We start from the raw sequence: 11,715 nt of genomic DNA on the forward strand, positions 1-11,715 counted from the left end.
CTGCAGCCCACTGAACCACCTCCAATTTTGTTTCTGGGGGTTCCCCTTTTACCCAGTTGTGCTACCTCACTTCTTTGTTTGAGCACTCAAACTACAATTTGGCTAATACAAATAAAATTATATATTCCTAGGCATGACTACTAGGAACCATGTCGCCCTGAACTTAGTGAGACTTGCAAGAAAACATGTCTAGGATTATGCGCTAGTGGAACTTAATTTACCAGTGCCAACTAACTCCATAACTACTGGTGATGGACTGTAACCCTCTCTTCAGTTACATATGGTATGTCAAACTTTAGATGGTTTTCTTGCCTTAGACAGTTCTTTACCTACATTGTTTTGTTTATTAGAAATCCGTTTGAATTGGTTTTTATTGTATTTAGTAAGCCACCTGCTCTTTGATTTTTTTTTTCATATTTTGTAATCCAACTGAAGTGTCAGTGACAAAAATGGACAAGAGAAGTTTAATTTTAATAATAATAGTAATAATAACAACACAGTAGAAATGCTCTGCTCTACTACGTATTGGGTCCCAAGAGCTACCACAGGATGGTACCAAGGAGCTGTGAAGTCCCTTGTTCAAATCTAACATCAGTTGATAATTAACAAAATGGCCTTAAGCAAGCCCCTTTCTCTCTGCCTCAGTTTCCCATGTGAAATAAGGTTATAATATCCATCCTCAAGGAGTCAGGATTCAATACGTTTTTGTGCAAATACATTTTGGTCCTAGGGTTTCCATTCTCCCAGTGGGGACAGAGGATCCCTCTGCCACCACTCACCTGGCCAGCGGGGGGAGGAGGCAGGGGGACAGGCCTTCAGGGTGCACTCCGTGTGATGCAACAACTTCACTCCCAGGACTGATGCCATTACACAAGCCCGGAAGCATGAACGTACAATGAAGGGAGACAGGGTGTGACAAGGACCTGGCAACCCTAATTGATCCTTTTACATACACCTTTCTTAACATGGGCCCTAATTAAATCCATCTGCCATTATGACATTTTAACTAGCTGTGTTGCAGTAAATTTTATCCAGATCTTTTCCTGATAGTTTTAGTACATTTCTATTGACATTTGTTTGAAACTGCTTAGCAATATGGGTTCCAGTACCACCCATTATTTACTCTACTATATTCCTTCCATAGTGGAATATTTTATTCATCAGAAATAGATGTCTATGTAAGCTTAGTTCTTCATGTTGACTGTAACTAACATCAGAAATCCAGGACAAATATTACCATCACCAACTAGCTAATTACAATCTTAGCTTTATTGAATTTACACATTTAGCTAGCGGGGAGGGCGGGTTAAAAATAAAATAAATAAATAAAGTAGGATCTGTTCCTGTGTGTGAGAAAGACTGATCCAGAGCCACTTAAGGGAAGCATGAAAGTATCCTTTGTGTCCGTCCTCCCCAACTCCCTTGATGAAACCTAAACCAGTGGGAAATTTTGCTAGAATGTCCATACATTTCTATTCCTTACTAGTGAAGCAAGGTTTGTGTTATGATCCTAAACAGAGCTACTCAGGAGTTCAATTGAAATCATTAGGCATAACTTCCTAGAAAGCGTCACAGGGAATGTGTTTAGGCTGTTAAACAGAGCTTGAGAAGGCATTCCGAGAGGGCTCAAAACAAAGCATGTCCTTACCACTTGCCCATGTTTGCTAACTTTTTATAATCTCTTTCAGGTTCCTGCTACTATTTTCTGGCTGTGCTTTTAAGTTACATGTCAGACAAATTCAGCAAGCAAATATTCTGAAAAAAAATCAGTGACAGCAAAATCTGCACCTACTGCATTTCAGTTAAAGGCACTAGAGCACGCCAGCTTTTTAAAAATGGGGCAACTACAACAAACCAGGCTGAACCCTTGGGATGAATAGCAAGAGGACAGTATTTTCATACACACTTTTTTTTCTTTCTTCCAATTATGAGGCATGGAAGGTAGGTCTGTAGGGCAAAGGGGCGGCCCTATGCCATCCCATAGGAGCTCATAATTTCTGTATGTATATCATTTATTTAGTACATTTTCCTTCATCCTTCCTCCAAGAAGCTGATGCTGATAAACATTTCCCCCTTCCCCATTTTATCCTTAAAAGAAGTTTGTATGGCTAGCCAAGGTCAACCTGGAAGCTTCATGGCAGGATAGAGATTTGGACTCATTTCTCCCAAATCCATCATCTAACTGCTCTATACTACAGCAGCTTTGAATTTAATTTATATTTAATACAGATTCCACTGAGACAGAGTGAAAGCTCCTGCTAAACACAGAGAAAACACTATCTTGTGAAGTATTAACTGAAAACATTGTCCTACGAATGTCCTACCTAAAGATTGTCAAATCCAGACTCAAGGAAGAAACCTGGGCTTTTAAGAAGTACAAAAGTTTTTAAAGTTACATCTTTTCCTAGTACTCCAGTACTTTATTGATAAAAGCCATAACTGGCAAAAAATGTCCCCTCTGTATCTCCTAGAGCACTAACCTTCAGCCTATGATTCAGAATCCCCATGTGGGTTATGAGCTATAGAGCCATCTTTGGGAGGGGGGGGTGCCTTTTGGAAGAACCTGTTACTAATACACACAGAGAACAAGGTGTCCGTTTTCCTTTCAGTCTTTGCACATATGCCCTGAGAGTAATAGCTAAAGTAACTCAGTAGTGGAAAGGATTCCTTCATGGCTGAGCCTTGGCTCATTCCTCATAACAGTACATTTCCCATTGCTCAGCTTCTGCTCCTGTCCTCTCTTGACCTGTTGCCCACAAACCTAGCCTTGACACTAGTAAATTCTGCCCCCTCTCTGTCATGTGACTTTATATCCTATGCTTGCTTCTTAGTGGGTCCCAGGTCTGGAAAGGTTGAAGACCACTGTTATAGAGGCTATATCAGCTCTGCCAAAACCTGACCAAGACACTATAAATGTCTCTTAGACTTCACAAATAAATTTACATAGAAAGTATGATGTTTTCCCTTGCGACTTCGATTAATAAGAGAAACTTCCACTGTGAATTAAAACACATAAAAATCCAACTCTTCAGACCTGCACTGTCAGCAGGTAAATGGTTAGTTAGTGATGCCTGATCTATTGCATTGCCCAGTATATGAAGTCAATAGATCTCACCTTTATAATTAAGAAATTTGACATTTCTTGATTACATTAATCTGCTACTGAATTTGGTGGTTTACATTGTTTGTTTTTGAATTGTTTATACCAATACTATAATCTTCCACCTGAATATTTATTCGATGATTTTAGTAATCCTCTAACTCTAGATACTAGTATAGAATGCATTCTTTCTGCCCACAGTGCATCACTTTGTCATGGCCTCCAACAGGTGTCAAACATAGGACTACACGTTTAAAGGTTACAGCATGTAATTTTCTATCCAGGGCAACATACACTTCTTTCCCACTTTTTGGTAAAAGGCTTTTTGCCTTCCAAGCAGATGGAGAGAGAAGCTTCCCACCCAGTTCTCATCTGATCACCCAGAGAAGCAACAAAAATTCTCTTCAGTATATGTTTTGCTTTCTTTCCACATCAAAGTTATTGTAAGTAACTTTGCATACTTTAAATAGAAAAGAAACATTTGTAAAGTTTGTCATTTTATCTCTTTCTCCAAAGAGCTCTGCAAACAAATAGTTCTCATTTTATTTATTTATGTATTTCTGCCGTTATTTATTTATTTATTTGAACCATCAAGTCCCTAGACCACAAACCAGGGCTCATTTTGAGGGGAAACGCACAGGAACACAGTTCTGGCAGTTCCCCAAAGAGGTCACATGTCAGGTGGCCCTGCCCACCTGACTCTCAGCCATTTTGGGCCCATTTCAGCCTGGATTGGGGCTGAAACAGCCCGGATCGGGCCTCTGACAGGTGGTGGATCACTCTCCCACTCAGCAGTGGCCTGATCCTGACCATTTTGGGCCCCTTTTGGGCCCTGAATGGCCAGGATTGGGTCCAAAACAGCCAGGATAGGTGATGTCAGGGGGTGTGGCACATGCAAATCAATTATGCGAATGACACACTTCTGGTGATGACAAGGGGCATAGCATATGCTAATGAGTTCCTCCAGCTCTTTTTCTATATGCTAATGAGTTCCTCCAGCTCTTTTTCTATGAAATGACCCCTGACATAAACCATTTCTTCTAGCCACAACACCAGCTTCTGTTCAGCTTCTTATGTCATGTGTAACTGCCAAGACGTTGGTAACAGAACAAAACTTGCCATTTCTGACAGATACAATCACTGCATTAGCTGTTTATGTGTCAGTCATTACAATGTCTCAGAAATATACAGAGCAGGTTTTCTGGCACCATTCTTCTTGGACAAGTGCCACTGTGATGCCCAAAGCCCTGGTAGCTACAGAAGCAAGTCCAGTAGTACTGACGGCTTCCAAATTAAGCATCATTCCAACACTTCAGAAGGATTCCAGCCTCTTCTTGAGGTAGAAACAGCAGCCCTGGTGCATGCTGAAAGGAGTAGGTTCTGCCCTGTTATAGCATAATAAGATGATGGTCATAAAACTACCCTTTGATCTTGATTTGGAGCTCCCTTCTTTATGTCAGAAGATAGAGTTCTGACTCTCAAAAGCTCATACTCTGAAAATCTTCTTGGTCTCTTAAGGTGCCACTGGACTCAAACCCTGCTGTCAATGACTTACTGTATTTACAGTTAAATCCTAATCAGAGTTACTCCAGCCTAAACCCATTGAAATCAGCGGTCTTAGGCTGGAGTAACTCTTATTAGGATTTCACTCTTAGATTCTGATGGCAATGTTAGAAGTGCAACAAGAGCAGTCCAGGGCTCAGGAACATCACACTTCCATTCAGTTCACCTGTGATATTTTTAAAAGTCTCTGAAATTAAGTTAGAAACTATGGTGCTCTTCAAAACTAACATGTTGTGTCGACAAGTCCTCCACAGGATAACAAAAACTATTCCCCCAACAATGCAACTTGTTCTTTTCACAGAGCACTTGGCCTTGAAGATCTTCCTCAACAGAACTAAGGTAACAATCCATATTTACAGAGCTGGCACCAGCATACCATGAGGTGGGGCAGCTGCCAAGACCCAAGGCTTCGAGGAGGACCCACTGCTGCCAGCACTGGACAAAACTCTTGCTGTTGGTATCTGCCACTACAGAGACCCATTGCACTGTATGAGAAGAGCATGCTGTATGGATTGACTCATGAAGTGATCCCTTAAACCGCCCCTGAAGAAGTCCAGCCGATGAAACACCAAGTCCTGTTGCTGGCCCTGTGTTGGGTGGAAGGGTTCCTTGCCCTGGAGGGCAGTGTGGCTTTCTGGCATCACCTACAGAAGGAAAGAGATAAGACTTTACTATACTCATTTTGACTTTTGTGGATACTTACCTTGGACATTTACTGTCTGAATGGTCTTCTCACATCTTCCTCTTAGCTGCTTTGAAGGAAAAAGGATAAAACAGATAGTAGATTTTCAGTAAAGACTGTACCCTTTTGCAGCTGGCAATATCTGGTTTGGCGGTTTCATATTGTTTACATAGCATGATCTGTATTTGTAAGCACTTTCATACTTATGAATTCATTTAATTAGAGCATCAGTTACTTTAAATATATTAGAAAACACTATTTATATCCATATTTATTACTTGACTGTTTTTTCTCCTCCTGTTGTGGTTCTACTGTAGGCCAACATGGCTAACCACCGAAAGACATGTTTTTCATTATTTAAAACACCAGTATTTTCATTACCAGATAGTTGTAACCCTGTACATGTCATTAAGCTGAAACACTTTTTTTCATAATATATTTCTATAACAGCATGACAAAGGGATTAGAATTCCAGACTAGGATCTGGTAGACACAGGTTCAAATCCCCACTGTGCCATGGAAGCTTGTGGGGTAATCTTGGGAGAGTTACAAGTTTAACCTAACTTACCATATAAGGATAAAATGGAGGAGAATAGAACAATGCATGGTGTTTTAGGTTCCCATTGGGGAGAAATATGGGGTATAATTGGAGTAAATAACCATCTAGGTTGCAAGGCTCTACTGTAGTCTACTGTTTAGTTTGGTAATGTGCTTATGCAAACAAAATTGCACCCATAGAGCCAAGAACACAAGAAGAGCCCTTCTGGATCAGACCAATGGTCCAACTATTACAGCATTCTGTCTCACACAGTGGCCAACCAGTTGCTATGGAGGGACAACAACAGGGCATAGAGGCCAAGGCCTTCCCCTGACGTTGCCTCCTGGCGCTGGTATTCAGGGATTTATGCCTCTAAATGTGGAGGTTCCCTTTAGTCACTGCAGCTAGTTGCTGCTGATAGACCTCTTCATGAATCTGTCTGTGTCTATAGCTGTCACTACATCTTCTGGCTGCAATTTTCGCATTTTAATCATCTGCTGTGTAGAGAAGTATTTCCTTTCGTTGGTCCTGAATCTACTGCCCATCAGCTTCATTGAATGCTCTCGTTCTAATATTTGGGGCGAGAGAAAACATTCTATCCACTTTCTCTACCCTGTGTATAATTTTATAAACCTCTATCATGCTTCCCATTAGTTGTCTCTTCCAGACTCTTCAGCCTTCAAGTGTCCAAGGCACTGCCTGGCCAGAAGGGATGTCAGCTGGGCGGAAGCCTGGAAAACTGGAAGCCAGAATATGAGTCAGAGGCGGTTGACTGGCACAGCTCTAGAAAGCACAAGAGCCCATTAATCTGAGCTTCAGTTAAATTTAGGAATCTCCTTGAAAAATACCCGCTTTTTTATTTCTGGCGATATTTGTATCCAGGGGCTAAGGAATATTCTTATTATTCAGCCCATCACGATGTGCATACTCGGATTGATTATCTCTTAGTATCTCAGGGTCTCTTATCAGGGTTGAAATCAGCCAGCTTGAGCCCAAAGTTGCTTACGGACCACTCCTGGATTCACTGTTCTATGTATTGGGGGGAAGAAAGCCTTTTGGATAAGTCATGGTCATTTAATACAATGTTTTTGAATAGACAAGATCTTAGAGATCAGATTGACCGTGAATTGAAATTTTACTTCGAATCAAATAAAGTCTGCAGATATTTTAGATGCTGTATTGTCGAAGGCTTTCACGGCCGGAGAACGATGGTTGTTGTGGGTTTTCCGGGCTGTATTGCTGTGGTCTTGGCATTGTAGTTCCTGACGTTTCGCCAGCAGCTGTGGCTGGCATCTGAAGATCTGAAGGCATCTGAAGATGCCAGCCACAGCTGCTGGTGAAACGTCAGGAACTACAATGCCAAGACCACGGCAATACAGCCCGGAAAACCCACAACAACCATTTTAGATGCTATTTATTGGGATACGATGAAGGCAACTATTCGAGGGCGGCTGATATCAATGGCATTAAAAACAAAGAACAAAAATTAGAGAACACATTATTGCTAACATAACTAGGTTAGAACAGGAACACAAACTAAAAGGGGGGGGGACTTATCAAAAATTGTTAGCTGAACGCAGATTGCTTGATATCTTTGATTCACAATGGGTTCAAAAACAACTCAATTTTACGAAACAGAAATAGTGGACCCACTCTCCAAAGTCATTAAAGCTACTGGCCTGGAGAGCCAAGAAGGAGATGAAATCCCGTCATATTCAGGGCTTGTTAGATTCTAAGAAAGTAAAAAAACATTCTTCCAGGGAGATAGTGAATATCTTTGCAGAGTACTACTCAAAATTATATTCATCCTCGAGGCCCAAGGAACAAGCAATTGAGGATTTCCCCCCCTCTAATACTTTCTTCTCCACCTTATCTGACTCGGATAGAAGCCTTATGGATAATCCCATAACCCCACAGGAAATCTTAGATTCTATTAAAAATTTGAGGGTCAGTTCAGCCCCTGGGACTGACGGTTTCAGAGCCGAATTTTATAAAGCATTTTCTGCCTGTTTACTAGTCCCTTTAACCAATGCATGTAATGAGATCCTTCAGAATGGAGATATTCCTCCCTCATAGAGAACAACGTCTATTGTTCCTATTGCAAAGGAAGGTAAAGATGCTTCAGATCCAGCATCATACCGTCCAATAGCATTGTTAAATACAGATTATAAAATCTTTACCTCTATACTGGCCAATCGTCTAAAGAAAATTGTCGAGAAGCTAATTAAACCAGATCAAACGGGTTTTATGCCCAATAGAAATCTAACAGATAATGTGAGGAGGAGGATGAATATTATGAATTTTTGTAATACTCAACAATTAGAGGCAGTTGTACTGAGTCTCGATATGGCCAAAGCTTTTGATTCTATAGAAAAGTCATATTTTCTTTCCCTTTTTCATCATACAGGATTTGGTCCAAGGTTTCTCTGTACTCTGCAAGCTCTTTATTCATCCACTCAAGTCCAAGTTAAGGCAAACAATCCAAAGTCTGGTTTATTTAATATAGAGGTACCCATCAGGGTTGTCTGCTTTCCCCCCTCCTTTTTGCACTTGCTGTGGAGCCATTGGCAGAAGCCCTAAGGCAAAATCCTCTGATCCATGGTATTAAGGTGGGGAATAAAGAACATAAGGTTTCACTTTATGCTGACGATGTTTTAATTTTTACCTCTCTACCAGTTGACTCTTTAGAATAAATGTCGCAGACCTTACACTTGTTCAGTTCGATCTCAGGTTTAACAGTTAATCAATCGAAATCAGAGTTGTTTTCCATTAATCTAACACTTAGTTCAGTAGCTAGGTTACAAACACGATTTACATTCAAATGGGTTACTAATGAGATATCTAGGAGTTTATATCCCTGTATGCTTGAATGATGTCGTTCAAGTAAATTTCAATGAACTTTTAAAATCCGTGTTGATCCTATTTTCTAAATGGAAAAAACAAAGTTAATCATGGTTTGATATGATCTCATTGGTTAAATCTCTTATTCTCCCTAAGTTTCTGTCTCTGTTCCGATCCCTCCCAGTTAAAATACATCCAAGGAAAATACAGCTTTGGCAAAGGGCTCTCAAAGAGTTTATTTGGTCTGGTTGCAAACCAAGAGTTGGGTTCCGGACATTACATCAGCCCTCAGGTTTAGGTGGTCTGAATGTCCCAGACCTGTCTTTATATCATGCTGCCTCTTCTTTGGCTCCATCGATTCAGGCTTTAAGACTGAACCCAGCAGAAGCCTGGATCTCTGTAGAAAGTTTTTCTTCACCACTTTCCTTACCAGTAACCATCTGGTCCTCAGCTAAAAACAGGCCAGTTATGACTTCTTCCAACTCCCTATTAGACAACATGCTGAAAACCTGGGATAAATATAGGAAAATCTTAGCTCCAGGTATCTCTCCCCTAACATCTTTCATTAACCAAGAGTGGTTCCCCCCAGGAAAGGATTTCAGTGAGTTTAGGGAATGGAAAGACTCTGGGATATTGTTGATTACTAACTGGATTGAAAATGGGACAATTCTGGAAAAATCTATAGTGGAAGAAAGGTTCAGAATTAGGATATCTTGGTTTAGATATCTTCAGCTGAAACATCTGTTTACCAAGCTGATCAAGTCCAAGGATTTGCTTCGGCCTCTAACTCCTTTTGAGGAAATGATTTGGAATGGGGAAGATGGTAAACAGGGTAGGATTTCAACCCTTTACAAATTATTATTAAGGGTGATACATAAAGACCTTCTGCCATACAAAAAAAATGGTCTGATTCTTTAAAACGGGTTATCTCGGAATCTGATTGGAAACATATATGGAATTCCCCTTCCAACAAATCTAGTTGTTGGAATATTAAACTCCAATTTTACAAGCTGCTGTCCAATTGGTATTTAACACCACATAAACTGAATCAGATGAACAGGTTGGTGAGCCCTCTGTGTTGGAGATCTTGCAAGCAGGAAGGCACGACCCTACATATGTGGTGGGAATGCCATTTTGTTCAGGAATTTTGGAGAGTGGTTCATGAAGAGATATTCAACATGATGGGTCTTTCGTTGCCATACTCCCCAGAATTTTTCCTATTGGATTTTTGGCACAACTCTGTGGTGGATAGGAATACCAGATCTTTTGTCTCAATATTAGTTGCCTCTGCTCGTCTTGTCATTGCTGGGAATTGGAAATCCCTCAAAGGCCCATTGATAAAAAAATGGTATCAGAAAATCTGGGAGCAATATTTGATGGGTAGGATTATGCATAATCTGTTTTTTGGGAACTTGCATATGGCAGTCCCCCTTTATTTGAATACGATGAAATATGGAAACCATTTTAGATGTTTTAAATGCCAAAGAAGTAACTCGCCCCAATGCAACAAAGTTTAAATGCTTGTTTATTGTAATTCTTGGGTTTTTAACTATTTGCCAAGAGCGGTTTTGATAATGTCTTTTATGGCTTAGTTTTAATCCCTTTCTTGTTTGTACTGTACGGTTTTATCATTTCTTGTATTAAATTTGGATTAAAAAAAAAGAGGCGGTTGACTGACTGATAGCCCCTCCACTCCTGAGAGATGCAAAGATAACGAGGTTTCCTAAGAAAACCCTTGTCTAATCCCATCATTGCTCTGCTACACTTCCCCTCTCCCACTTATCCTGATCAAAGCTGTTAAACAAACCTGATAGCTTTACCACCCAATGCTTACTAGGTCATCAAGCAATATTTTCACCTATATTCTATCCCAGATAGTCACTTCGAGCCTCTCCCAACTTCTTGTTCTACCTCCAGATAAACCATTAAGCCATTGTTAAGCCATAAACCGTAACTGGGCTCCCCAGCCATGTGTTTTGTGTGTGTGTGTTGGGATCTGCCATACAACCCCAAATCCGTTTGGGCTTCTCTTCTTGTGAAACAGTTTTTCTGCTGCCCCTGTGAACCTCTGTCTTTAAGACTGGTAACTATCACCCTGCTTTCTCCCCTTTTCCTGTCTGATTTTCTTAGTTAGCCTTGTATGTGTGCTGTGTGGTTTTCTGTACATTCACCTTTTTATTTCTCTTTAATAAAAAAATGTTGGCTGAACATCTGCCTAAATTATTTAAGAGTTCTCTTAGGGAACAATCCCCGTAAACATTGGTGGAATTTCTTGTTACCCCCTCTCTTGCCTTCTCAAACCTAATTCCCCCAACGAATTAAGGAGACCTCCTATAATGCCTCTTTCACAGTCAGTTTCAGCAAGTTCAGATTCTTAACACTGAGATTTTTTGTTCCAGTGTGCATCACCTTACACTTACCCACATTGAACTTTATTTTCCACATTGTTGTCCACTCTCAGTTTGTAGAAATAATTTTGGAGCTCTTCTCAGTCAGCCTTAGTTTTCACCATCCTGAATAATTTGGGGTCATTTGTAAACTTGGCCACTACACTGCTCACCCCCAGTTCCAGACCATTTATGAGCAAACTAAATAGCGCTGGACCCAATACCAATCCTCGTGGGACCCCACTGCTTATTTCTCTCCATTGCGAGAACTGTCCATTTATTCATACTATATATTACCTCTCATTTAACCAATTTTTAATCTGTAAAAGGACTTAAACTTACTCATGAATCTTTGATGAGGTTCCTTGTCAAAAGCTTTTGAAAGTCCAAGTAAATAATATCTACAGGGTCACAATTATCTACATATTTGCTCACTTTCTCTAAGAACTCCAAAAGATTGCTGAGGCATGACTTCCCTTTGCAGAAGCCATGCTGATTTTCCTCAGCAGGCTTTGTTCCTGTGGGCCTATTAATTCTATCTTTGATTAGTTTCTACTAATAAGCCTAGGACAGACATTAGGCTAACTGGCCTGTAATTTCTGGT

The sequence above is a fragment of the Eublepharis macularius genome, chromosome 4 (assembly GCF_028583425.1).
Source record: "Eublepharis macularius isolate TG4126 chromosome 4, MPM_Emac_v1.0, whole genome shotgun sequence".
Lineage (NCBI taxonomy): Eukaryota > Metazoa > Chordata > Lepidosauria > Squamata > Eublepharidae > Eublepharis > Eublepharis macularius.